A 26,852-nucleotide genomic window follows, 5' to 3' on the forward strand; every position below is an offset into this window, starting at 1 on the left:
TTTTAATATGAATTTAGATTACCCAATTATTTTTTCCAATTAAGGGGCAATTTAGCATGGCCAATCCACCTACCCTGCACATCTTTGGGTTGTGGGGGTGAAACCCACGCAGACACGGGGAGAATGTGCAAACTCCACACGGACAGTGACCCAGAGCCGGGATCGAACCTGGGACCTCAGCGCCGTGAGGCAGCAGGGCTAACCCACTGCGCCACCGTGCTGCCCCGTCAGGTCTAATTCTAATTGGCGATAGGCATGGCTCATATCAAACTTTGGAAATGAATGACCACCAGCCAGTTTCCCAAACAAATCTTCGATCCGTGGCATCGGATACCTGTCCAATCGGGAGGCCCGATTCACTGTCAATTTCTAACCGCCACAAAGCTGAACAGTTTTAATAGTTTCAGGACGGAGACTACCAGTGCTGCCCAGTCACTGAATCTTACTGGCTCTATGATCCCGAGGCCCTCCAGTCATCCGAGCTCTGCCTCAATCTTCGGCAGCAGCTCATCGGGGACTGAGCGGGCCTGAAAATATTTATTCTGCGCTTCAGGGTTGAAATGTTCATTTCGCCACAGCTTCCTTGATTTTCCCAAACTGGTTTGGAAAACTTTGGGGTATTTCCCCAAAACCTCGTAGAGGCCTCCAGTGCCCATCTGAAAAATCCGCTGCCAATCCAGGCTCAGACATTGCCGTGAATCGTGGCCTAGCAAATTAGGGCCGTGTCCTTTTACTACGATCAATGGCAGCCTTACAGATTGCTGCCTGTAGATCACCGGAGTCATTGCTGTGGCAAGTAGTTCCCCCATGTAGGTTACAAGTCTTGCCTCAGTATCTTAATTTTTTCAAACGTTTGTTTACCAATGACCGAGACCGCGGCTCCCGTGTCCAATTCCATTTTGATGGTGTAACTGTTGACCTGAACAATAATCCGAAGGGGGGCCACTCTGGGTGCCATGATGCAGTTCAGCTGCATACAATCGTTATCGGGCTGGTCCACATGAAAGGTGTGGGCTCTGGGTTGGCGCCTACCTAGGGTGAGGCGGCAGGATTACCGATTGCCCTGTGGTTTTCACTATCTGCGGCATGCCCCATATTGTTTGGGGTCTGTGTCCTGCCTGTCTGTCTCAGTCCCAGACCAGCGGACCAGACCTCAGCGGTGTTCGGCCCAGGGTAGGGTTCTGCGGGTTCCCAATCGAGGGGGTGCCGTACGCTGGGAAGGGGCGCATCACATACTGTTCACTTCCATCCCTTGGAGTTCCTGTACTCCCTTCTCTGCAACTTGTCTTGAAAGCAAACCTTCTCCGGCCTCCTTCAGGTCTAGCAATGCCTCGGCCAATAACTGTCATTGGGTCGCCATATTGTTTACACCACAAACCAATCGAACTCGGGATGTGAAGAGCCATAATCACAAAATTCAGCTAGTTTCCACAAACGGGTTAAGAATTCGGTAACGGACTCCCCTGGGGTTGTCCGTGTTGAAACCATGTTGCACGATGGCCAAAGGCTTGGGATCGTAATGGTTCGCCACTAGTTTTATCAACTCCTCGAAGGTCTTGGAGTCCGGCGCTGCGGGGTACGTTGGACTTTTTATCATGTTGAAGGTGGGGGCGCCACAGTCAGTCAAGAGTATTACTGTCAAGGGCAGCACGGTGGCCTAGTGGTTAGCATAACCGCCTCACGGCGCTGAGGTCCCAGGTTCGATCCCGGCTCTGGGTCACTGTCCGTGTGGAGTTTGCACATTCTCCCCGTGTCTGCGTGGGTTTCGCCCCCACAACCCAAAAATGTGCAGAGTAGGTGGATTGGCCACGCTAAATTGCCCCTTAATAGAAAAAGTAATTGGGTAATCTAAATTTAAAAAAAAAAAGAGTATTACTGTCTGTCGCTCATCACTGCTCATAGTGTCAGCCCTGAAAAGCTCCGCGTATTGCGTCCAATTTCCATGCTTGAATCAAACACATCAGGTCTCTCAAACAGCGGCATTTTGAAAACAGTGCAATCCTTAATCCAGTAGTATCAGTAGAGATGCTTCCAACTGTTAGCAGCGCCGTCTGTAGCTCCACTTTTACACTCGTCGCCAATTTAGCCGCCACTGAGGAGTCCGAAACAAGAGGCGTAAAGAAAATTATTTTGTTACAAAGTAAACTATATAACAGTACACTCCAAGTCCCGGCCGGGATTACTCATCCTCGGCTCCCTTCTGGGCCAGCTTTTATGCGAGAGTCCATTACTCCGCTGATGGGCCCCACCCCTCAGCAGGGAAGCACGTAATCTATGAGGCTCATGGGGAGGCTGACTGGCCCGTCCCCATAAGTCTCGTGCGGGTTAGAACAGAAATAAAGAGAGAAAATGTTGGAAATATTCAGCCGCTGCAGTGAGAGAAACAGAGCTAATGTGTGGGATTTTGCGGCCTCCCAGCCGCGTGTTTCTTGGCCGCGCGCAGTTCGCTGGCGGTGGGATTCTATCTTCCCGCCGCTTGTGAATGAGAATTCCCATTGAAGCCATCCCATGCCAATGGGTAACCTGTGGGCAGGAGTGCGCTGCCTGAGGGACGGGCGAATCCCCCTCCCAGCGAATGGGCGAAGAATTCGGCCCAATGTTTCAGGTCAATGACAGAAGTGGGAAAAGTTTGAGAAGTAACAGGTTTCGGGGCAGGGAAAGATGGGTAGATAGGTAGGGGAAGAATAAAAGGGAAGGTGTGTGACAGGGTGGCAAACAGGAAAGATTCAATGACAAAAGGGAAGATAGTGCAAGGCAATAAGAGGATAGAAATGGAAATCTCCTTAATTTGATAATAGGCTATAACAACTCAGAAAGAACTTCATTAGCTGTAAAACAATTTGGGACATCTGCAGGTTCTGAAAGATGCTATATAAATGCAACTTCATTCCTTCTGGTGACAGAAAGCAGCAGCTTTTCATTTCATTAATACTGTTCTTCTTCCTCTGCCCTGTCATTTACGGTTCTATCACATGCTTGGTGAGGCTGTTATCACTCTTGCTTCTGTATGAGCAGATATTCTAGTTTCACACGTCTGTGCAGTACTGAGGGAAAGCTGCATTATCACAGCTGCCACTTTCAAATGCAATGTTAAACCACAATGTAAAAGATCCCACAGCACTCTTTGAAAAGAAGATTTTTCCCAGTGGGAAACATTCCTCCCTTAACTGCCACCAGCAAGGCAGATTATCCGAAACATTATCTCATTTTATTTTGTGGAATCTTGCTTTGCACAACTTTGGGAATCAACACAGAGCAGGAAAAGTTGACATTGTCTTTTTCTCTTGCTGTAGGCCGATGGTTACTGGCAGCGGGAGGCAAACGGCTGGAACAATCTCAGCAGTTCTCCAAGAACATTGTGAACCTGTTCACCATCCAACCCCAATGCTACAATCACTTGGAAAAACGGTGAGATTTACTTGTGGCAAAAAGTGACCGAGCTGAAACATGAACTTTGTTTCTATCTCTCCACAGATGCTGCCTGACCAATGGAATGCTTCTAGCAAGTTCTTTATTTATGAAGCAAGATTCACTTGTTGATGGGAGATAAATGCTGGCGTGTCAACAATCAGTTACTCACAGAAACAGGATATCCAAAGAACAAGCCCATGGTTTGGGTGCAGTGTTTGTAACAGGGTGACCTGGACACATTGATTGGTTCAATGTTGAATATCTGTCAATCATCTGGGGGGAAACACAAAGGGCCGACTGATGGATGCCATTTCTGGGATGGATTCCTTCACTGGATTCGTACATGGGATAGTTTTATACCGTGGAGAAGATCACAACTGGGAATGTGTCGGCACGTTCAATCTCTGAATCTGAACAAACATCAGCAGGAGACGACTTTGATCACAGCTTCCGGGGATGGATCCAGTGCCGGTATTCCAGAGGGAAGAGGCCCAGCCAACAGGATTCAGCAAAGAAGAGGAGTTTGATAATCCTCCTTATGTAAAGTCATCTTGGGCAGCACGGTGGCACAGTGGTTAGCACTGCTGCCTTACGACGCTGAGGACCCGGGTTCGATCCCGGCTCTGGGTCACTGTCCGTGTGGAGTTTGCACATTCTCCCCGTGTCTGTGTGGGTTTCACCCCCACAACCCAAAGATGTGCAGGCTAGGTGGATTGGCCACACTAAATTGCCCCTTAATTGGGAAAAGTGAATTGGATACTCGAAATTTATAAAGAAAAGATGTAAAATCATTTTTTATTCTAAATAAAAGGAAGGTGGTAAGTGATTGGACAAGTGATTTTGTCGTGGAAACTGACTGGATGGCATTGAGGTGTGTGTGTGAGGGGATCTCAAAGCCAGACCAGTGCAGAGACTTGATTCGCTCACCCTCAGGTAACATCAGTCTCCCCACACACTTGTTTATTCTACGTGTAGTGATATAAACATATCTTTAATAGACAACGATACCGTCTGATCAGCAGAAGTGGGTTTTAACGTATGATTGTGTGTGGTAGGGGTGTTATTTGGATTGACCAGTGTTCCACTGTCCCTCACATAATCAATGGCTGTAAACTAAAAAGAAGCTTTTTTCTATCCAACGTTCTGCCTTGTTCCCCTGCCAATGCTGATCCAACCAGGGCAGGTTCTTCTCTATAAGCTGTTCCTGTTCTTACCACCATCTGAAATCCACACATGAATACTCTCGTGCATGTCACAGTGAGTAGAAACCCAGCCCATTGTCACTGAGTCCCAATATCAGGTCCAGCCTCCGACCTGGCTGAACTCAGCTCAAAGTGCTCTCAAGAGCTGCAAAAGTTGACATTGTCTTTTTCTCTTGCTGTAGGCCGATGGTTACTGGCAGCGGGAGGCAAACGGCTGGAACAATCTCAGCAGTTCTCCAAGAACATTGTGAACCTGTTCACCATCCAACCCCAATGCTGCAATCACTTGGAAAAACGGTGAGATTTACTTGTGGCAAAAAGTGACTGAGCTGAAACATGAACTTTGTTTCTATTTCTCCACAGATGCTGCCTGACCAATGGAATGCTTCTAGCAAGTTCTTTATTTATGAAGCAAGATTTACTTGTTGATGGGAGATAAATGCTGGCGTGTCAACAATCAGTTACTCACAGAAACAGGATATCCAAAGAACAAGCCCATGGTTTGGGTGCAGTGTTTGTAACAGGGTGACCTGGACACATTGATTGGTTCAATGTTGAATATCTGTCAATCATCTGGGGGGAAACACAAAGGGCCGACTGATGGATGTCATTTCTGGGATGGATTCCTTCACTGGATTCATACATGGGATAGTTTTATACCGTGGAGAAGATCACAACTGGGAATGTGTCGGCATGTTCAATCTCTGAATCTGAACAAACATCAGCAGGAGACGACTTTGATCACAGCTTCCGGGGATGGATTCAATGCCGGTATTCCAGAGGGAAGAGGCCCAGTCAACAGGATTTAAGGTTTAGGTGGGAATGGAACCCTTTTTATAAATTAAAACTGACCAGTGAATAGAATTGTGATTTTGTGAGAATGTCTAACTGGATGTCGCTGATGTGTGTTTAGACCAGGCCGAACCCTGGGCCCTAATCCCAGCCCAGTGCACAAGGGAAAGAAAACAGGGAAGGAAATATCTAACTCTGAGATGTGATTGAATATCAACAACCACTTGTTACCTGTAATGAGAAACGAAGGGAAGGAATTAGTGACAGTAACAACCTTGTTTAATGCCTCACTTATTCAGCACTGCGCTACGGAAAAGCTAAATATTGTGGATAAGGGAAGTCTGAAATAAGGAGAGAAAATGTTGGAAATATGCAGCTGATCAGACAGCCTCTAGGGTGAGAGAAACAGAGCTAATCAGTGGGTTTCTCCGCCCCTCCCCCCCCCCCCCCCCCCCCCCCCCCCCGGCCGAATCCTTGGGGGGGGGGGGGGGGGGTGGGTGGAGAAGCCCACCCCGTCGCCGGCTGCTGTATTCTCCCGCGCTGGTTTTCGAGCGGGGGAGAGGTTCACGCCACGCCGGTCGGAGGCCGTTGGCAGCGGCCCGCCCAGCAATTCTCTGGGCCCCGATGGGCCGAGTGGCCGTCCGTTTTTGGCTGGTCCTGCCGGCGTGGGTTAGGAATGGTCCCACACGGCGGGACCTGGAAGGTAAGTCGGCTTGGGCGGTCCTCGGGGGGATCTGACCCCAGGGCGGGCCCCCACGGTTACCTGGCCCGCAATCGGGGCCCACCGATCTGCGGGCGGCCTGTGCCGTGGGAGCACTCCTTCATTCCGCGCCGGCCTCTGTTGGGATCCGCCATGGCCGGCGCGGCGAAGACAACCCCCCCTGTGTATGCACTAGACTCTGCCGGCCGGTCTGCGCATGCGCGAGTTCACGCCGGCCCTTCGGCGCATGCGCAAACACGCACAGTCCCTTCGGCACCGGTGAAGCGGCGCCAACCCCTCCGCCATCCACCTAGCCCCCAAAAGTGTGGAGAATTCCGCACCTTCGGGGGCTTTTGATGCCGGAGTGTTTGGAGCCGGTTCTCCCGCCTGCGTGGGTACTTAGTCCCCGGGAAGGAGGATCCCGTCCAATGTTTCAGGTCAATGGCAGAACTGGGAAAAGTTAGAGATGTAACAAGTTTTAAACAAGTACCGAGACAGGGAAAGATGGGGGAGAATAATAGAGAAGGTGTTGTGGTTGCTCAAGGCAATATGAGGGAGACGTCCAGTATAACTGAACATGGGTTTATTGGGAACAAGTAACGGTAAACTATACAGGCATAGAGTCACTAAACAGCTCTTCACTCTCTGGCTCCTGGGCCCACTCTGCCAAGGACGCCACGCATTTTCCCCATTGGTCGGGGTTCGTGCACTCCCGCGTGACAGGCCCCGAGCTAGTCACATGGACTGTGAGGGCTCGCCCCTTAAAGGGGCTGCGCTACCCGATCCCTACCCCCTTAAATCCCTCAATAACATATTTACTGAACAGTTACTATATATTAAATTGGTATTTAATTGGTGGAGGGGAAATTATACTGCTATTGGACAGGAGCTGAGGAGCATAAAGTGGGAACAATTGTTCTTGGGGAAATGCACAATAGTAATGTGGGGATTGTTGAAGAAGCACTTGCTGTGAGTGCTGGATAGTTTTGTCCCACTGAGACGAGGAAGGAATGGTAAGGTGAAGGAGCCTTGGATGACAAGAGAAGTGGAGCTTCTAGTCAAGAGGAAGAAGGAAGCTTACGTAAGGTTGAAGAAGCAAGGATCTGACTCGGCTCTAGAGGGTTACAAGGTAGCCAGGAAGGAACTCAAAAATGGACTGAGGAGAGCTAGATGGGGGCATGAAAAAGCCCTGGCGGGGAGGATTAGGGAAAACCATAAGGCGTTCTACACTTATGTGAGAAATAAGAGGATGATCAGAGTGAGAGTACGGCCGATCAGCGATAGTGGAGGGAACTTGTGCCTAGAGTCTGAGGAGGTAGGGGAGGCCCTAAATGAATAGGGGCAGCACGGTAGCATAGTGGTTAGCATCAATGCTTTACAGCTCCAGGGTCCCAGGTTCGGTTCCCGGCTGGGTCACTGTCTGTGCGGAGTTTGCACGTCCTCCCCGTGTGTGCGTGGGTTTCCTCCGGGTGCTCCGGTTTCCTCCCACAGTCCAAAGATGTGCGGGTTAGGTGGATTGGCCATGATAAATTGCCCGTAGTGTCCTAAAAAGTAAGGTTAAGGGGGAGTTGTTGGGTTATGGGTATAGGGTGGATATGTGAGTTTGAGTAGGGTGATCATTGCTCGGCACAACATCGAGGGCCAAAGGGCCTGTTCTGTGCTGTACTGTACTGTTCTAAATATTTTGATTCAGTATTCACTCGAGAGAGGGACCTTGTTGCCCATGAGAACAGCATGAACCAGGTTAACAGACTCAAACAGGTTGATATTAAGAAGGAGGATGTGCTGGAAATGTTGAAAAGCATCAGGATAGATAAGTCCCCTGGGCCTGACGGGATATACCCAAGGTTACTACGGGAAGTGAGGGAGGAGATTGCTGTGCCGTTGGCGATGATCTTTGCGTCCTCGCTCTCCACTGGAATAGTACCGGATGATTGGAGGGAGGTGAATGTTGTTCCCCTGTTCCAGAAAGGGAATAGGGAAATCCCTGGGAATTACAGACCCATCAGTCTGACGTCTGTGGTGAGCAAAATATTGGAAAGGATTCTGAGGGATAGGATTGATGATTATTTAGAAAAACATAGTTTGATTAAAGATAGTCAGCATGGCTTTGTGAGGGGCAGGTCATGCCTCGCAAGCCTCATTGAATTCTTTGAGGATGTGACGAGACACATTGATGAAGGTCGGGCAGTGGATGTGGTGTATATGGATTTCAGTAAGGCATTTGATAAGGTTCCCCATGGTAGGCTCATTCAGAAAGTTAGGGGGCATGGGATACAGGGAAATTTGGCTGTCTGGGTACAGAATTGGCTGGCCGAAAGAAGACAGTGAGTGGTAGTGGATGGAAAGTATTCCGCCTGGAGGTCGGTGACCAGTGGTGTCCCGCAAGGATCTGTTCTGGGGCCTCTGCTCTTTGTGGTTTTTATAAATGACTTGGACGAGGAAGTGGAAGGGTGGGTTAGTAAGTTTGCCGATGACACAAAAGTTGGCGGAGTTGTAGATAGTGTTGAGGGTTGTTGCAGGTTACACGACATTGACAGGATGCAGAGCTGGGCTGAGAAGTGGTAGATGGAGTTCAACCTTGATAAATGTGAAGTGATTCATTTTGGAAGGTCGAATTTTTTTTTTCTTCTTTTTAAAAATAATTTTAGAGTACCCAATTAATTTTTTCCAATTAAGGGGCAATTTAGCATGGCCAATCCACCTAACCTGCACATCTTTGGGTTGTGGGGGCGAAACCCACGCAAACACGGGGAGAATGTGCAAACTCCACATGGACAGTGACCCAGAGCCGGGATCGAACCTGGAACCTCGGCGCCGTGAGGCAGCAGGGCTAACCCACGGAAGGTCGAATTTGAATGCTGAATACAGGGTTAAAGGCAGGATTCTTGGAAGTGTGGAGGAACAGAGGGATCTTGGGGTCCACGTACATAGATCCCTCAAAGTTGCCACCCAGGTTGATAGGGTTGTTAAGAAGGCGTATGGTGTGTTGGCTTTCATTAACAGGGGGATTGAGTTGAAGAGCCGCGAGGTTTTGCTGCAGCTTTATAAAACTCTAGTTAGACCAGACTTGGAATATTGTGTCCAGTTCTGGTCGCCTCATTATAGGAAGGATGTGGATGCTTTGGAGAGGGTACAGAGGAGATTTACCAGGATGCTGCCTGGACTGGAGGGCATGTCTTATGAAGAAAGGTTGAGGGAGCTAGGGCTTTTCTCACTGGAGCGAAGAAGGCAGAGAGGTGACTTGATAGAGGTGTACAAGGTGATGAGAGGCATGGATAGAGTGGATAGCCAGAGACTTTTCCCCAGGGTGGAAATGGCTGTCACGAGGGGACATCATTTTATGGTGATTGGAGGAAGGTATAGGGGAGATGTCAGAGGTAGGTTCTTTACACAGAGAGTGGTGGGTGTGTGGAATGCACTGCCAGCAGAGGTGGTGGAGTCAGTCATTAGGGACATTTAAGCAACTCTTAGACAGGCACATGGGCAGCAGTGACTTGAAGGGGTGTAGGTTAGGTTAATCTTAGATTAGGATAAATGGTCTGCACAACATCGTGGGCTGAAGGGCCTGTACTGTGCTGTACTGTTCTATGTTCTTTATACAATAAAAAGGGTTGAGAATCACAAGCGGAGGGAGTCCACAGCAGTACACCACAATGTCAATCTGTCGGGGGATTTTCTGGGCCTTGTAGACCATCCTAGCTCCCCAATCGGCTCCTCCAACTCGTTGGATGACAACTCGTAGCATCCCTGTCATCTGTGGAAGATTGTCTCTGATATTCGACCACTACTGCAGAGGCATACCGTTCTCCAGCTCCCTCCTGGGTCATCGACGGGGCATCTTCAGAACTCTGACATTCCCTCTGTTCTAGCTCCGCCATGGGAGCACTGGTGCTGGCTACTGGCTCCAACTGTTCTGAGATTGGGTTTGTGGTCCCTCAGCTTCTTACGTGGTCAACTTTCTTCCACACTGTCGTGGCACTCAAATCCAACACGTATGGGACTCGACCTGACTTTAATACAATTTTGCCTGGTAGCCAAAGTGGGCCTGAGGTCAAATTCCTGATGGGAACCAGGTCGCCCACTTGAAATGACCAGTCTCCTTCGTGTGAAATGTGCTATTTCCTCTGAGAGACCTTCCAGCCTCTACCCTCACCACCAAATTCAGGAAAACCAAGTCCAATCAGGTTGTGAAGCGATGGTCGATGAGTAATACCGGCAGTGTGATGCCCGTGGTGGTATGGGGGTTGTGTTATAAGATGGAAGAAAGTTGGCCAACCTAAGACGTAGTGGTCTGCTGGACTGCCTCTTCATGGCTGTTTTGAACATGGACACAGCTCAATCCGCTGACCCGTGTGAGGCGGGTGATGTTCTTGTTTGCTGAATGCCATTTGTTCCAACAAAATGCTGAAACTCTTCTCCAGCGGATGCAGTGTTGTTGTTGGACACCATTACTTTGGGGAGGCCATGGGTAGTGAATATCCACTGCAGGGCCTCCATTGTGGCTGTCAAGGATGTCGTCTCCATTTCTTTCTTGGGCATCCAACCACTTTGAGTGGACGTTAGACAAGATGAGGAACATTCTTCCCAATAAGCGGTCTGCGACGTCCACATGTACCCTCATCCATGGATGACCAGGCCATTCCCATGGGTGGTTGGCAAAGGGCCGCATTGGCGCACCATGTGTTCAATATCCTTGTCTATGGTGGTCCACCAAATATAGCTCCTAGCTTCCTAGCTGGCATTTTCATTTACTTCTGGCCCGGATGGGTGCTGTGCAATTACTGCAACAGTGGCTCTTTTGCTGGGGGTGGTATCACCACTCAGGAACCCCAGAGTACGACTCCATCCTCACAACTGAGTTTGACTTTGCGAGTGACGGAAGGCCTTAACTGGTCAGATTTACCTGAGTGCCACCTGGTTAGGATCATCATAGAATACCTACAGTGCAGAAGGAGGCCATTCGGCCATTGTGTCTAGACCGACCCTCTGAAAGAGCACCCTACCTAGGCCCACGTCCCCGCTCGATTCCCGGAACCCTGCAACCTAACCTGCACATCTTGGACACTAAGGGGCAATTTATCATGGCCAATCTATCTAACCTGCACATCTTTGGACTGTAGGAGGACACCAGAGCACCTGGAGGAAACCCATGGGGAGAACGTGCAGACTCCGCACAGACAGTCACCCAAGCCGGGAATTGAACCCGGGTCCCTGCCGCTGCGAGGCAGCAGTGCTAACCACTGTGCCACTTCAAGATCATGATCATGTGCTTCACTTTGGACAGGATTGGGTCGCGTTGTGTCCAGTTCTTTATATGACCTGATGTTATTGCCAATTGTCAAGACATTTTTGTGCCAGGAAGATTTCTTTAAGCATCGGTGGTGGCGCCAGGTTCTTTGGGAGCGAGAACTGACTCAGCTCATCAAGAGTTTGAAAATTGTGTGTCTGGCCTGTGCGGAGAGATGCAATTGTAGGCCGCCAGCAACAAGGCTCGCCAGTGTACCCTGGCAGAGGTGATTGGAGGTATTGGCTTATCTTCACAGAGGAGCCCCAACAGAGATTGTGCTCAGTTACTATTGTGAAGCGTCGCCCATAAACATACTGGTGAAATTTCTTGACGCTGTAAATTACGGCAAGACCTTCTTTCTCGATCTGTGTGTATTTCCGCTCAGCATCGCAAAGAGTTCTGGAGGCGAAGCCGGTTGGTCTCTCTGAGGCATGTTACAGGATAGGGCCGCCCCTATTCCATGTGGCGATGCATTGAAAGTTAAGATGATTGGCGTACCCAAGCCGGAAGGCTGCTCCTGTGATTAGTTTCAATGCCAACGCTGGTGTTTTCTAAAGAGCACGTGTTGTGGTGCTAACGTCGTGGCTATGTTGGGGACAAACTGACCATAATATTGTACCATTCCTAAGAAGGCCTTTCATTCTGCCATGTTCTTAGGTGCTGGGATTTCTCTTATGGCTCTCCCCTTGTCTTCAAGTGGATGTAGGCCTTTTGAGTCCACTTTGAACCCTAGGTAAGTGATTTTACTGGCTTGAAATGTATTCCAGTCGGATTCCCGCATCTCTAAATCTTCTCAGCACCTCTCCTCGGCTTGCTAGGTACTCTTCATGTGATGTTCCTGTTGCTAGAACATCACCCGGGTAGACTACAACTTTTGGGATGCCCTGGAGCAGATTCTGCATTGTCTGCTGGAATATGCAATGGGTAATCTGGTGGATTGAAACAGGCCTTCATGTGTTTTAATAGTCGCAAACTTTCGAGGCAAATGGAAATTTGTCCTTCAATGTTAGAGGGATGGAGTTTAAAAGCAGGGAGGTTATGTTGCAGCTGTATAGGATGCTGGTGAGGCCACACCTGGAGCACTGTGTTCAGTTTTGGTATCCTTACTTGAGAAAGGACGTACTGGCACTGGAGGGGGTGCAGAGGAGATTCACTTGGATGATTCCAGAGTTGAGAGGATTGGCTTATGAGGAGAGATTGAGTAGACTGGGACTGTACTCGTTGGAGTTTAGAAGAATGAGGGGGGATCTTATAGAAACATATAAAATTATGAAGGGAATAGACAAGATAGAAGCAGGGAGGTTGTTTCCACTGGTGGGTGAAACTATAATTAGGGGGCATAGCCTCAAAATAAGGGGAAGCAGATTTAGGACTGAGTTGAGGAGGAACTTCTTCACCCAATGGGTTGTGAATCTATGGAATTCCTTGCCCAGTGAAGCAGTTGAGGCTACCTTGTTAAATGTTTTAAGGCAAAGACAAATAGTTTTTTGAAGAATAAAGGGATTAAGGGTTATGTGTTCGGGCCAGAAAGTGAAGCTGAGTCCACAAAAAGATCAGCCATGATCTCATTGAATGGCGGAGCAGACTCGAGGGGCCAGATGGCCTACTCCTGCTCCTAGTTCTTATGGGAATCTTCATCCAGTTCTAACTGGAAATAGGCATGACTGAGGCTGGGTTTGGTGTTTGTGAGGCCTCCTGTCAATTTCACATAAAGGTCTTCAATTCATGGAATTGGGTATTTGTCTACTTGGGCTGCCTGGTTTATTGTAAACTTGGAATGCATATTCTGAGGTCTGGTTTTAGCACAGGAACAATGGATGCTGCCCATTCAGAAAGCTGCATGGGTTTGATAATTCCTAATCCTTCTCGGCGTTTAGGTTTGGCTTCCACGTTTTGCTATAAGGCGTAAGGAACTTTGGTGTGGACTCAGGGCTGATATAAATCTTGACCTTTACTCCACTTATTCGACCCAACTCATTCTGGAATACTTCTCCATATTTAAATAAAACACTATCCAAAGTTTTGAGGATCTCTAACCAGTTCATCTTGATTTGGCGCAGCCAATTCCATTGCATGAGAGTTGGCCGATGTCCCTCGACAGTGATCGTAGGTAGCTGGGCATCCAGTTGCTGATACAACACTGGTTGTCTCCAGAATTTTCAGGGTTTCCCACGTATATGTCACCAACATGGCCGTTGTGCTACATAGGTTCAAAGACTAAACTCCTGGAAGATATTTGAACGTTTGTTCACCCACAACCGACCTTTCACCCTGGTGTCGACCTCCATCTTTAGTGGTCCTCCATTTACTGTGAGGGCTATGCCAATCAGGCCTGTTTTCCTCACCTTCACTATGTTTAATCTGTACGTTTCAGATTTGTGATCTGAATTCCTCTCCACTTTGTTCACCGGAGTCATAACTTGCTATTTCCTTTGATTTGGTGTGCTCTGCCTGGCGTGACAGCGTGCCTGGGTGTGGCCTTTCCCATTGCTCCGAAAACAAATAATGTCTGCACGCTTCCTGGGGATGGGCCTCCCCCACATCAGCAGCAGACGTCTTGACTCCTGGGCTGACAACCCGTTTTCTTTTCTGGCCACTGACTACGATACTGTTCCTAGGGATCGTAGCTGAATTCCTCTGTGCCTGTGGACCTGGCTGCGTGCCTTACAGCCATACCGCTAGTTCACCTCACTCTCTCGCATGCTTTATAGCTCTGATGCGCCCCTCTATGCGCTCTTGGATTTGCCTGAGCAATCTCGATCACCCTGTCTCGAGTAACCTTTGTTTCAGCCAGAAGCACACGTATGTCGTTAATAACACTTTGTGACACTAAACAGCTGTGCAACATATCACCAAGCGCTGTGCCAAACTCACAATGCTCAACCACTTGGCAAAGAAGGCAGAGACTATCTATCTCTCCTGGGTCCTTGACAGCAAATTAAACTCATATTGTTGTAATAGGATTGAGGGTCTGAGATTGAAAGGCTCCCGAACCAGCGCCACCAACTGGTCGAATGACTTTCTGTCGGGAGCCTCTGGCGACGTCAAATTCCTGATGAGTTTGTAAGCCTGGGGCCCACACACCGGGAGTAGAATAACCTTCCGTTTATCCTCCCCCGTTATGTGAAAAAGTAACTGAGCCGTTCGATATAATGGCTCCTGTCTTCGGCCCACTGGTCGAATGGTCTAACTTCCCAATCATGGCGTTTTCACTCACTGTTTTGATGATGCCAGTGACTCTTTTCAACTTCTCTTCATTTTGGAGGCTTCTCCTTTCCCCGTCAAATTCTGAATTACCGGGGACTTGCAATCAATCCGGTTTACACTCATTGCCAATGTGGTGGCTGAAGGCAATACCAGAGAGAATTCCAGTAACTGAACAAGGGTTTATTGGTAACAAGTAAACTCAGACACAGAGTCACTAAACAGGTCTGCACTCTCTGGCTCCCTGGCCCACTCTGCCCGGGACCCCACTCCCAGGGCCCCATGCTTTTTTCCCATCGCTCGCTCAGGGTTTGCGTGCTCCCACGTGATAGGTTCCAGGCAGGTCACATGGACCGCGAGGGCCCGTCCCTTAAAGGGGCCACGTTACCACAGATGTGTGACAGGTTAGAAAACAGGAGAGATTAAATGACAAAAGGAAGGATTTAAGCAAGTCCATTCTTCTGGTGACAGTAAGCAGTAGCTTTTCATTTCATTAATTCTGTTAGAGGGCTGGTTTAGCTCAGTGAGCTAGGCAGCTGGTTTGTCGCACAGAACAAAGCCGGCAGTGTAGGTTCAATTCTAGTACCAGCCTCCCTGAACAGGCACCAGAATGTGGCGACTGGGAGCTTTTCACAATAACTTCATACTTGTGACAATAAACAATTATTAATTATTATTATTGGTTCTTCCTCTGCCCTGTCATTTACGGTTCTATCACATGCCTTGGTGAGGCTGTTATCACTCTTGCTTCTGTATGAGCAGATATTCTAGATTCACGCGTCTGGTGTTGTAAGACTTCTTACTTTGGGAATCAACACAGAGCTGCAAAAGTTGACATTGTCTTTTTCTCTTGCTGTAGGCCGATGGTTACTGGCAGCGGGAGGCAAAGGCTGGAACAATCTCAGCAGTTCTCCAAGAACATTGTGAACCTGTTCACCATCCAACCCCAATGCTGCAATCACTTGGAAAAACGGTGAGATTTACTTGTGGCACAAAGTGACCGAGCTGAAACATGAACTTTGTTTCTATCTCTCCACAGATGCTGCCTGACCAATGGAATGCTTCTAGCAAGTTCTTTATTTATGAAGCAAGATTCACTTGTTGATGGGAGATAAATGTTGGCGTGTCAACAATCAGTTACTCACAGAAACAGGATATCCAAAGAACAAGCCCATGGTTTGGGTGCAGTGTTTGTAACAGGGTGACCTGGACACATTGATTGGTTCAATGTTGAATATCTGTCAATCATCTGGGGGGAAACACAAAGGGCCGACTGATGGATGTCATTTCTGGGATGGATTCCTTCACTGGATTCGTACATGGGATAGTTTTATACCGTGGAGAAGATCACAACTGGGACTGTCTGGGCACGTTCAATCTCTGAATCTGAACAAACATCAGCAGGAGACGACTTTGATCACAGCTTCCGGGGATGGATTCAGTGCCGGAATTCCAGAGGGAAGAGGCCCAGTCAACAGGATTCAGCAAAGAAAAGGAATTTGTTAATCCTCCTTATGTAAAGTCTTTTATTGGACCATTTTTTAAAAAGCAGGTAAGAAGAGTGACATTGTGACAATCTCTAATTGGATGTCCCTGATGTGTATTTATAACAGGCTTCACCCAGTCTCAAACACAGCTCAGGGCCGAGCTCACCCTCTGGTAACATTAATCTCGCTTCACCCAGTCTCAAACACAGCTCAGGGCCGAGCTCACCCTCTGGTAACATTAATCTCGCTTCACCCCAGTCTCAAACACAGCTCAGGGCCGAGCTCACCCTCTGGTAACATTAATCTCGCTTCACACAGTCCTCAAACACAGCTCAGGGCCGAGCTCACCCTCTGGTAACATTAATCTCGCTTCACACAGTCTCAAACACAGCTCAGGGCCGAGCTCACCCTCTGGTAACATTAATCTCGCTTCACCCAGTCTCAAACACAGCTCAGGGCCGAGCTCACCCTCTGGTAACATTAATCTCGCTTCACACAGTCTCAAACACAGCTCAGGGCCGAGCTCACCCTCTGGTAACATTAATCTCGCTTCACACAGTCTCAAACACAGCTCAGGGCCGAGCACACCCTCTGGTAACATTAATCTCGCTTCACCCAGTCTCAACACAGCTCAGGGCCGAGCTCACCCTCTGGTAACATTAATCTCGCTTCACACAGTCTCAAACACAGCTCAGGGCCGAGCTCACCCTCTGGTAACATTAATCTCGCTTCACACAGTCTCAAACACAGCTCAGGGCCGACCTCACCCTCTGGTAACATTAATCTCGCTGCACACAGTCTCAAACACAGCTCAGGGCCGAGCTCACCCTCTGGTAACATTAATCTCGCTTCACACAGTCTCAAACACAGCTCAGGGCCGAGCTCACCCTCTGGTAACATTAATCTCGCTTCACCCAGTCCTCCAAACACAGCTCAGGGCCGAGCTCACCCTCTGGTAACATTAATCTCGCTTCACCCAGTCTCAAACACAGCTCAGGGCCGAGCACACCCTCTGGTAACATTAATCTCGCTTCACACAGTCTCAAACACAGCTCAGGGCCGAGCTCACCCTCTGGTAACATTAATCTCGCTTCACACAGTCTCAAACACAGCTCAGGGCCGAGCTCACCCTCTGGTAACATTAATCTCGCGTCACCCAGTCTCAAACACAGCTCAGGGCCGAGCTCACCCTCTGGTAACATTAATCTCGCTTCACACAGTCTCAAACACAGCTCAGGGCCGAGCTCACCCTCTGGTAACATTAATCTCGCTTCACACAGTCTCAAACACAGCTCAGGGCCGAGCTCACCCTCTGGTAACATTAATCTCGCTTCACACAGTCTCAAACACAGCTCAGGGCCGAGCTCACCCTCTGGTAACATTAATCTCGCTTCACCCAGTCTCAAACACAGCTCAGGGCCGAGCTCACCCTCTGGTAACATTAATCTCGCTTCACACAGTCTCAAACACAGCTCAGGGCCGAGCTCACCCTCTGGTAACATTAATCTCGCTTCACACAGTCTCAAACACAGCTCAGTTGGTGCTGGCACTTGACTAGTTGACCCTTTGGTAATATCACGCCATTTCTACACTTTGTGTTTTTAAAGCAATGTTTGAATTTAAATTTCAATGAGCAAATACTCCATCAAGAACTTTACAGATAGATTAATGGCCGCACTTTTTGCATGTAGAAGTGTGCCCGGATAAAATATATCAGCAAGAGATTCACGCAGAGAGAAGAAAACACTTCCCCCTCCACACAGTGCAATGAACAATATACAGGAATAGAAGTTTCTCATGCCAGTAACAGTAAACAAAGATATTAAACAGAACTAGAGGTATAATTCAGCCAGAAAGAACTTCTGAAACAAACACAGACAATGCTGGATAAACTCAGCAGGTCTGGCAGCATCTGTGGAGAGAGAAACAGTTAACATTTAAGTCTGTATGACTTCTACAAAGCTGAAGAGGGATAGAAAAGTGATGAATTATATAGTTGGAGAGGGGGTGGGCCAGAATGGAAATATCGGAGCTATGGAGAGATTGACAAAAATGCCACGGCCAAAAGACAATTTTTTTTTTTTTTTTAATTTAGATTACCCAATTATTTTTTCCAATTAAGGGGCAATTTAGCGTGGCCAATCCACCTACTCTGCACATTTTTGGGTTGTGGGGGCGAAACCCACGCAAACACGGGGAGAATGTGCAAACTCCACACGGACAGTGACCCAGAGCCGGGATCGAACCTGGGACCTCAGCGCCGTGAGGCGGTTGTGCTAACCACTAGGCCACCGTGCTGCCCGGCCAAAAGACAATTGGGCGAGAATCTCCGCAAATGCGGAGAATCGTAAAGGCTGCCGTGGGACAGGCCGTGACCCATGGCAGCCTTCACACCCGCTTCCGGGGCCGATTCTCCACCCCCCCAGGCGGGGCTAGGAATGCTGCCCCATGCGTCACAGCGGCGCGGCCTTGACGACGGTTGTCAAGGCCGCACGCCAAGCATCAAGCCGGCTGACACAGCTGATGACGTCAGCCACGCATGCGCAGGTTGGACAATGCCAACCCGCGCATGCGCAGTTGCCGTTTTTTCCTTCAGCCGCCCCGCAAGACGTGGCAGCTTGATCTTGTGGGGTGGCAGAGGGAAAAGAGTACGTCCGTTACAGACGCACGGCCCGCAATCGGTGGGCACCGATCGTGGGCCTATGCCCCCTTGGCACGGCCGTGGTACTACCGTGCCAATCGGGCCCCCAGATGCCCCAAACGGGCATCTGGCGCCCGTTTCACGACGGCAGCAAGCAGGTGTGTTTGCTGCTGTGTTCAAACGGGCGTGAAGGCCCGGCCGCTCGGCCCATCGGCCTCGGAGAATCGGCGCTCACCGTAAAAAATGGTGAGCGGCGATTTGTGGCGTGGGGGGGGGGCGAGAATAGCGGGAGGGCGTGAAAAATGTCGGGAGGCCCTCCTGCTATTCTCCCACCCGGCGTGGGGGGCGGAGAATCGCTCCCAAAGGGCTTGATTCTCCGCACCCCGATGCCGAAATCGCGTCCGGCGCTGGGGCAGAGAAGCCATTTTTGCGCATGGAATCGGGACCGGCGGCGGTTCCCCGATTCTCTGGCCCCCCCCACAATCGGCATCACTGGGGAGTACGCCGCGTATCCACCATCCATTGCCAGAGGCCTGCCCCGCTATTCTCCTCCCCTGACTGGCCGATGTCCTGACGGTGTGGATCTAACATGGTCCTGCCATTCGGGACACTCTTGAGGCGGCTGTGAACTCTGTCCGCGGCCACCATGGTGAGGGGCGGGCCGACCGGAGGGGGGGGGGGCCTCATACGGGACTGGGCCTTCATTGTGCAGGCGGTCCGTGTCGGGTGTGCGGCCAATCGGGGTCACTATTTCTGCGATCCAGGTCCGCGGTCTGAATCCACCATGGAGCACGGCGTGGCCGCTGGAAGCCACCGCTGTGCGCATGCGCGGCCTCTGACCCGGAGGCGCGGGGAGCCGTATCTGCAGCTAGAGCTGCGAGTTTCACGACGGGTCCCTGCCAGCCCCCTGCAGGGCTATGTACATGGGGCCTTTTGACACCAGTTTTTCTGGCGTAAAAGACCACAGTTTTCAGGACAGCATAGGGACATAGTCCCTGAAATAGAGAATCCAGCCCAAAGGTGGTGTTAATGGTACCATTTGGGACTGAAGAAGGTGTTAATAGTGGCCTAATGATAAGGTAGCAGAATGTGTTAATCATAAAACACAGTTCAGTGCTCAGTGGGAGCAAAACTGGACAGATGGTCCTATGGGGGGGGAAGGAGTGGGGTTCATAGAATCATAGAATCCCCACAGTGCAGAAGGAGGCCATTTGGCCCATCAGCTCTGCACTGATCCTCTCAAAGAGCACCCTACCTTTGCCCAATCCACTTCCCTATCCCCACCTAGGGGAAGTTTATCATGGCCAATCCACCTAACCTGCACATCTTTGGACTGTGGGAGGAAACTGGAGCACCCGGAGGAAACCCACGCACACACGGGGAGAACGTGCAGACTCCAGTCACCCAAGGCTGGAATTGAACGGTGAGGCAGCAGTGCTAACCACTGTGCCGCACTACCGGTTCTATTACTTTCAAACTCAGTGTCATGTAGAATTGAACTGTAACAGGTCAGTGCCTGGGACTTAACATCAACGCCAAGTGAGACTCGAGTGAGAAAGTGCGGAACATCTAGGAGAATAGATTGAGTTCTTTTCTGATTGGCTCTCAGTGACTCAATTTCCTACTGAGATTCCAAATTAACCAATGCTGGTTTCATGACTGTATTTGGCAAAATGTGCATTGTATCAGAAATGGATTTCTAATTTGCAACAGTGTCAATTTTTTCTTGCAGATCGCAGACTGATGCACTGGTTCGTGCCTGGAGGACTGGAGGTAGAGGGACACATGAGACACTGGAGCAGGGTAACATCGAAGCGTGGCAGGGCCTGGCTGATCAAGGGCAACAGTATTCAGTACACGGCCCACACTGCTCCTGCTTGACAACCCTGTCACTCCCTTGCTCGCCTCCTCCGAGTGAGGGTTAGAGAGTGGGAAGCAGCAAGCGAGAGGGAGCAGGAGAGAGAGGCGGTGAGTAGGTGAGACGCATAAATCAGGAGGGGCGGTGAGCAGGAGGGTCCGCGAGAGGAAGTGAAGGAGGGTGGAGGCAGCAGCCCGAGAGCTAGCAAGACACCGCCTCTTTGTACAAAGGGCTGTTGCATCTTGTGTCACTCAATCACTTCACAGGCCAGCAGTGGGCCTTCTCTGGGACCAAAGAGCCCGGGGACAGGAGTCACTCCCGCCAAGTGGCCTTCCTGCCTGATTGGCTGACAGCTCGTCTGTACTCAGCAGCACCACCAGTGTGGTGGTGGCCATTTCCAGTACTACACACATGAGTCCTCCGATCGCGGAGGAAGCAGGTAAAGGTGAGAGATGGCGGGCAGGGAGTCACGAGAAGGAGAGTTCAGAGCATCTGGATAGAAATTGTCCCATTGGGCAGACGCAGCATGGGTTCATAAAGGGCAGGTCATGCCTAACTAATTTAGTGGAATTTTTTGAGGACATTACCAGTGCAGTAGATAACGGGGAGCCAATGGATGTGGTATATCTGGATTTCCAGAAAGCCTTTGACAAGGTGCCACACAAAAGGTTGCTGCATAGATAAAGATGCATGGCATGAAGGGTAAAGTAGTAGCATGGATAGAGGATTGGTTAATTAATAGAAAGCAAAGAGTGGGGATTAATGGGTGTTTCTCTGGTTGGCGATCAGTAGCTAGTGGTGTCCCTCAGGGATCCGTGTTGGGCCCACAATTGTTCACAATTTACATTGATGATTTGGAGTTGCGGACCAAGGGCAATGTGTCCAAGTTTGCAGATGACACTAAGATGAGTGGTAAAGCGAAAAGTGCAGAGGATACTGGAAGTCTGCAGAGGGATTTGGATAGGTTAAGTGAATGGGCTAGGGTCTGGCAGATAGAATACAATGTTGACAAATGTGAGGTTATCCATTTTGGTAGGAATAACAGCAAACGGGATTATTATTTAAACGATAAAATATTAAAGCATGCCGCTGTGCAGAGAGTCCTGGATGGGCTAGTGCATGAGTCACAGAAAGCTGGTTTACAGGTGCAACAGGTGATTAAGAAGGCAAATGGAATTTTGTCCTTCATTGCTAGAGGGATGGAGTTTAAGACTAGGGAGGTTATGTTGCAATTGTATAAGGTGTTAGTGAGGCCACACCTGGAGTATTGTGTTCAGTTTTGGTCTCCTTACTTGAGAAAGGACGTACTGGCACTGGAGGGTGTGCAGAGGAGATTCACTAGGTTAATCCCAGAGCTGAAGGGGTTGGATTATGAGGAGAGGTTGAGTAGACTGGGACTGTACTCGTTGGAATTTAGAAGGATGAGGGGGGATCTTATAGAAACATTTAAAATTATGAAGGGAATGGATAGGATAGATGCTGGCAGGTTGTTTCCACTGGCGGGTGACAGCAGAACTAGGGGGCATAGCCTCAAAATAAGGGGAAGTAGATTTAGGACTGAGTTTAGGAGGAACGTCTTCACCCAAAGGGTTGTGAATCTATGGAATTCCTTGCCCAGTGAAACAGTTGAGGCTCCTTCATTAAATGTTTTTAAGGTAAAGATAGATAGTTTTTTTAAGAATAAAGGGATTAAGGGTTATGGTGTTCGGGCCGGAAAGTGGAGCTGAGTCCACAAAAGATCAGCCATGATCTAATTGAATGGCGGAGCGGGCTCGAGGGGCCAGATGGCCTACTCCTGCTCCTAGTTCTCATGTTCTTATGACAGCGATGAGGGGTTAGGCAGCAGGATTGGAGATTTCAGTGCACCCCCTCCACACACCTTCAGATGCTGGGCACCACCATCAGGATTTGCTTGTCATGCTCCCCATGTGCTGAACCCTTCATGGTGGCAATAATTGCCCACTTAATTGTTCAATTGGTGCGACAGAAAGGTCACCCATGGGGCTTCCCATCATGGAGGTGGCAGGATCCCACTGGCATCCGTCCACATGATTGAATGGCATCTCCACGTCCAAACACGTCACAGGGTTGGGCACAAGACACTGCCCACAATGTGCTGGTGAGTGGGAGTGAATGGAAGGATAGAGAGTGGGGATGAGAGGGAGAAAGGGGTTGAGAGCGAGAGAGGGGAAAAGAAGGGGGCGAGAGGGAGAATGGAGCCAAGATCCATAGAGGAGGAGAGAGGAAGAGTGGGGATGAGGGGGAGAGAGGAAGCATGAGGGAGCGTCGATGCCAGGGGGTTGGGGTAGTTGGCATTGTTGAGGGTCAGCGCTGCGGAGTGTCGACGCCGAAGAGGGTCGGTGAGTGGGAGGGTCAGGGAGACGGAGGGTCGGTGAGTGGGAGGGTCAGGGCGATGGAGGGTCGGTGAGTGGGAGGGTCAGGGCGATGGAGGGTCGGTGAGTGGGAGGGTCGGTGAGTGGGAGGGTCAGGGCGATGGAGGGTCGGTGAGTGGGAGGGTCGGTGAGTGGGAGGGTCGGTGAGTGGGAGGGTCGGTGAGTGGGAGGGTCAGGACGATGGAGGGTCGGTGAGTGGGAGGGTCGGTGAGTGGGAGGGTCAGGGCGAGGGAGGGTCGGTGAGTGGGAGGGTCAGGACGATGGAGGGTCGGTGAGTGGGAGGGTCAGGGTGATGGAGGGTCGGTGAGTGGGAGGGTCAGGGCGAGGGAGGGTCGGTGAGTGGGAGGGTCGGTGAGTGGGAGGGTCAGGGAGACGGAGGGTCGGTGAGTGGGTGGGTCAGGGCGATGGAGGGTCGGTGAGTGGGAGGGTCGGTGAGTGGGAGGGTCGGTGAGTGGGAGGGTCGGTGAGTGGGAGGGTCGGTGAGTGGGAGGGTCGGTGAGTGGGAGGGTCGGTGAGTGGGAGGGTCGGTGAGTGGGAGGGTCGGTGAGTGGGAGGGTCGGTGAGTGGGAGGGTCGGTGAGTGGGAGGGTCGGTGAGTGGGAGGGTCGGTGAGTGGGAGGGTCGGTGAGTGGGAGGGTCGGTGAGTGGGAGGGTCGGTGAGTGGGTGGGTCAGGGCGATGGAGGGTCGGTGAGTGGGAGGGTCGGTGAGTGGGTGGGTCAGGGCGATGGAGGGTCGGTGAGTGGGAGGGTCGGTGAGTGGGAGGGTCGGTGAGTGGGAGGGTCGGTGAGTGGGAGGGTCGGTGAGTGGGAGGGTCAGGACGATGGAGGGTCGGTGAGTGGGAGGGTCAGGGCGATGGAGGGTCGGTGAGTGGGAGGGTCGGTGAGTGGGAGGGTCGGTGAGTGGGAGGGTCAGTGAGTGGGAGGGTCGGTGAGTGGGAGGGTCAGGGCGATGGAGGGTCAGTGAGTGGGAGGGTCGGTGAGTGGGAGGGTCGGTGAGTGGGAGGGTCGGTGAGTGGGAGGGTTAGGGCGATGGAGGGTCGGTGAGTGGGAGGGTCGGTGAGTGGGAGGGTCAGTGAGTGGGAGGGTCGGTGAGTGGGAGGGTCAGGGCGAGGGAGGGTCGGTGAGTGGGAGGGTCGGTGAGTGGGAGGGTCGGTGAGTGGGAGGGTCAGGGCGACGGAGGGTCGGTGAGTGGGAGGGTCGGTGAGTGGGAGGGTCGGTGAGTGGGAGGGTCGGTGAGTGGGAGGGTCAGGGCGACGGAGGGCCGGTGAGTGGGAGGGTCAGGGCGATGGAGGGTCGGTGAGTGGGAGGGTCGGTGAGTGGGAGGGTCGGTGAGTGGGAGGGTCGGTGAGTGGGAGGGTCGGTGAGTGGGAGGGTCGGTGAGTGGGAGGGTCAGGGCGACGGAGGGCCGGTGAGTGGGAGGGTCAGGGCGATGGAGGGTCGGTGAGTGGGAGGGTCAGGGCGACGGAGGGCCGGTGAGTGGGAGGGTCAGGGCGATGGAGGGTCGGTGAGTGGGAGGGTCAGGGCGATGGAGGGTCGGTGAGTGGGAGGGTCAGGGCGATGGAGGGTCGGTGAGTGGGAGGGTCAGGGCGACGGAGGGCCGGTGAGTGGGAGGGTTAGGGCGATGGAGGGTCGGTGAGTGGGAGGGTCAGGGCCATGGAGGGTCGGTGAGTGGGAGGGTCGGTGAGTGGGAGGGTCGGTGAGTGGGAGGGTCGGTGAGTGGGAGGGTCAGGGTGACCGAGGGTCGGTGAGTGGGAGGGTCAGGGCGACGGAGGGTCGGTGAGTGGGAGGGTCAGGGCGACGGAGGGTCGGTGAGTGGGGAGGGTCGGTGAGTGGGAGGGTCAGGGCGACGGAGGGTCGGTGAGTGGGAGGGTCGGTGAGTGGGAGGGTCGGTGAGTGGGAGGGTCAGGGCGACGGAGGGCCGGTGAGTGGGAGGGTCAGGGCGATGGAGGGTCGGTGAGTGGGAGGGTCGGTGAGTGGGAGGGTCGGTGAGTGGGAGGGTCGGTGAGTGGGAGGGTCAGGGCGACGGAGGGTCGGTGAGTGGGAGGGTCGGTGAGTGGGAGGGTCGGTGAGTGGGAGGGTCGGTGAGTGGGAGGGTCGGTGAGTGGGAGGGTCAGGGCGACGGAGGGTCGGTGAGTGGGAGGGTCGGTGAGTGGGAGGGTCGGTGAGTGGGAGGGTCAGGGCGACGGAGGGCCGGTGAGTGGGAGGGTCAGGGCGATGGAGGGTCGGTGAGTGGGAGGGTCAGGGCGACGGAGGGCCGGTGAGTGGGAGGGTCAGGGCGATGGAGGGTCGGTGAGTGGGAGGGTCAGGGTGATGGAGGGTCGGTGAGTGGGAGGGTCGGTGAGTGGGAGGGTCGGTGAGTGGGAGGGTCGGTGAGTGGGAGGGTCGGTGAGTGGGAGGGTCGGTGAGTGGGAGGGTCGGTGAGTGGGAGGGTCAGGGCGATGGAGGGCCGGTGAGTGGGAGGGTCAGGGTGATGGAGGGTCGGTGAGTGGGAGGGTCGGTGAGTGGGAGGGTCAGGGCGATGGAGGGTCGGTGAGTGGGAGGGTCGGTGAGTGCGAGGGTCGGTGAGTGGGAGGGTCAGGGCGACGGAGGGCCGGTGAGTGGGAGGGTTAGGGCGATGGAGGGTCGGTGAGTGGGAGGGTTAGGGCGATGGAGGGTCAGGGCGACGGAGGGTCGGTGAGTGGGAGGGTCGGTGAGTGGGAGGGTCGGTGAGTGGGAGGGTCGGTGAGTGGGAGGGTCGGTGAGTGGGAGGGTCGGTGAGTGGGAGGGTCGGTGAGTGGGAGGGTCGGTGAGTGGGAGGGTCGGTGAGTGGGAGGGTCAGGGCGACGGAGGGCCGGTGAGTGGGAGGGTCAGGGCGACGGAGGGTCGGTCAGTGGGAGGGTCGGTGAGTAGGAGGGTCGGTCAGTGGGAGGGTCGGTGAGTGGGAGGGTCAGGGTGACCGAGGGTCGGTGAGTGGGAGGGTCGGTGAGTGGGAGGGTCGGTGAGTGGGAGGGTCGTTGAGTGGGAGGGTCAGGGCGTCAGAGGGTCGGTGAGTGGGAGGGTCAGGGGGACGGAGGGTCGGTGAGTGGGAGGGTCGGTGAGTGGGAGGGTCGGTGAGTGGGAGGGTCGGTGAGTGGGAGGGTCGGTGAGTGGGAGGGTCGGTGAGTGGGAGGGTCGGTGAGTGGGAGGGTCGGTGAGTGGGAGGGTCAGGGCGAGGGAGGGTCGGTGAGTGGGAGGGTCGGTGAGTGGGAGGGTCGGTGAGTGGGAGGGTCGGTGAGTGGGAGGGTCGGTGAGTGGGAGGGTCGGTGAGTGGGAGGGTCGGTGAGTGGGAGGGTCAGGGCGACGGAGGGTCGGTGAGTGGGAGGGTCGGTGAGTGGGAGGGTCAGGGCGATGGAGGGTCGGTGAGTGGGAGGGTCGGTGAGTGGGAGGGTCGGTGAGTGGGAGGGTCAGTGAGTGGGAGGGTCGGTGAGTGGGAGGGTCAGGGCGACGGAGGGTCGGTGAGTGGGAGGGTCGGTGAGTGGGAGGGTCGGTGAGTGGGAAGGTCGGTGAGCGGGAGGGTCGGTGAGTGGGAGGGTCAGGGCGACGGAGGGTCGGTGAGTGGGAGGGTCAGGGAGACGGAGGGTCGGTGAGTGGGAGGGTCGGTGAGTGGGAGGGTCGGTGAGTGGGAGGGTCGGTGAGTGGGAGGGTCGGTGAGTGGGAGGGTCGGTGAGTGGGAGGGTCGGTGAGTGGGAGGGTCGGTGAGTGGGAGGGTCAGGGCGACGGAGGGTCGGTGAGTGGGAGGGTCGGTGAGTGGGAGGGTCGGTGAGTGGGAGGGTCTGGGCGACGGAGGGTCGGTGAGTGGGAGGGTCGGTGAGTGGGAGGGTCAGGGCGACGGAGGGTCGGTGAGTGGGAGGGTCGGT

General features: G+C 52.5%; 1 long non-coding RNA gene across 1 annotated transcript; it reads left to right on the forward strand.

The window, feature by feature from the left end:
- The first annotated feature begins 4,158 nt into the window (after positions 1–4,158).
- Positions 4,159–21,184, forward strand: LOC119958164. The gene is made up of 3 exons (XR_005458970.1): positions 4,159–5,429; positions 15,459–16,151; positions 20,460–21,184. It is a non-coding gene; the product is annotated as an uncharacterized LOC119958164 (long non-coding RNA).
- The last annotated feature ends 5,668 nt before the right edge of the window (positions 21,185–26,852 follow it).

This window comes from Scyliorhinus canicula, chromosome 28 (assembly GCF_902713615.1).
Source record: "Scyliorhinus canicula chromosome 28, sScyCan1.1, whole genome shotgun sequence".
In the NCBI taxonomy this organism is placed as follows: Eukaryota; Metazoa; Chordata; class Chondrichthyes; order Carcharhiniformes; family Scyliorhinidae; genus Scyliorhinus; species Scyliorhinus canicula.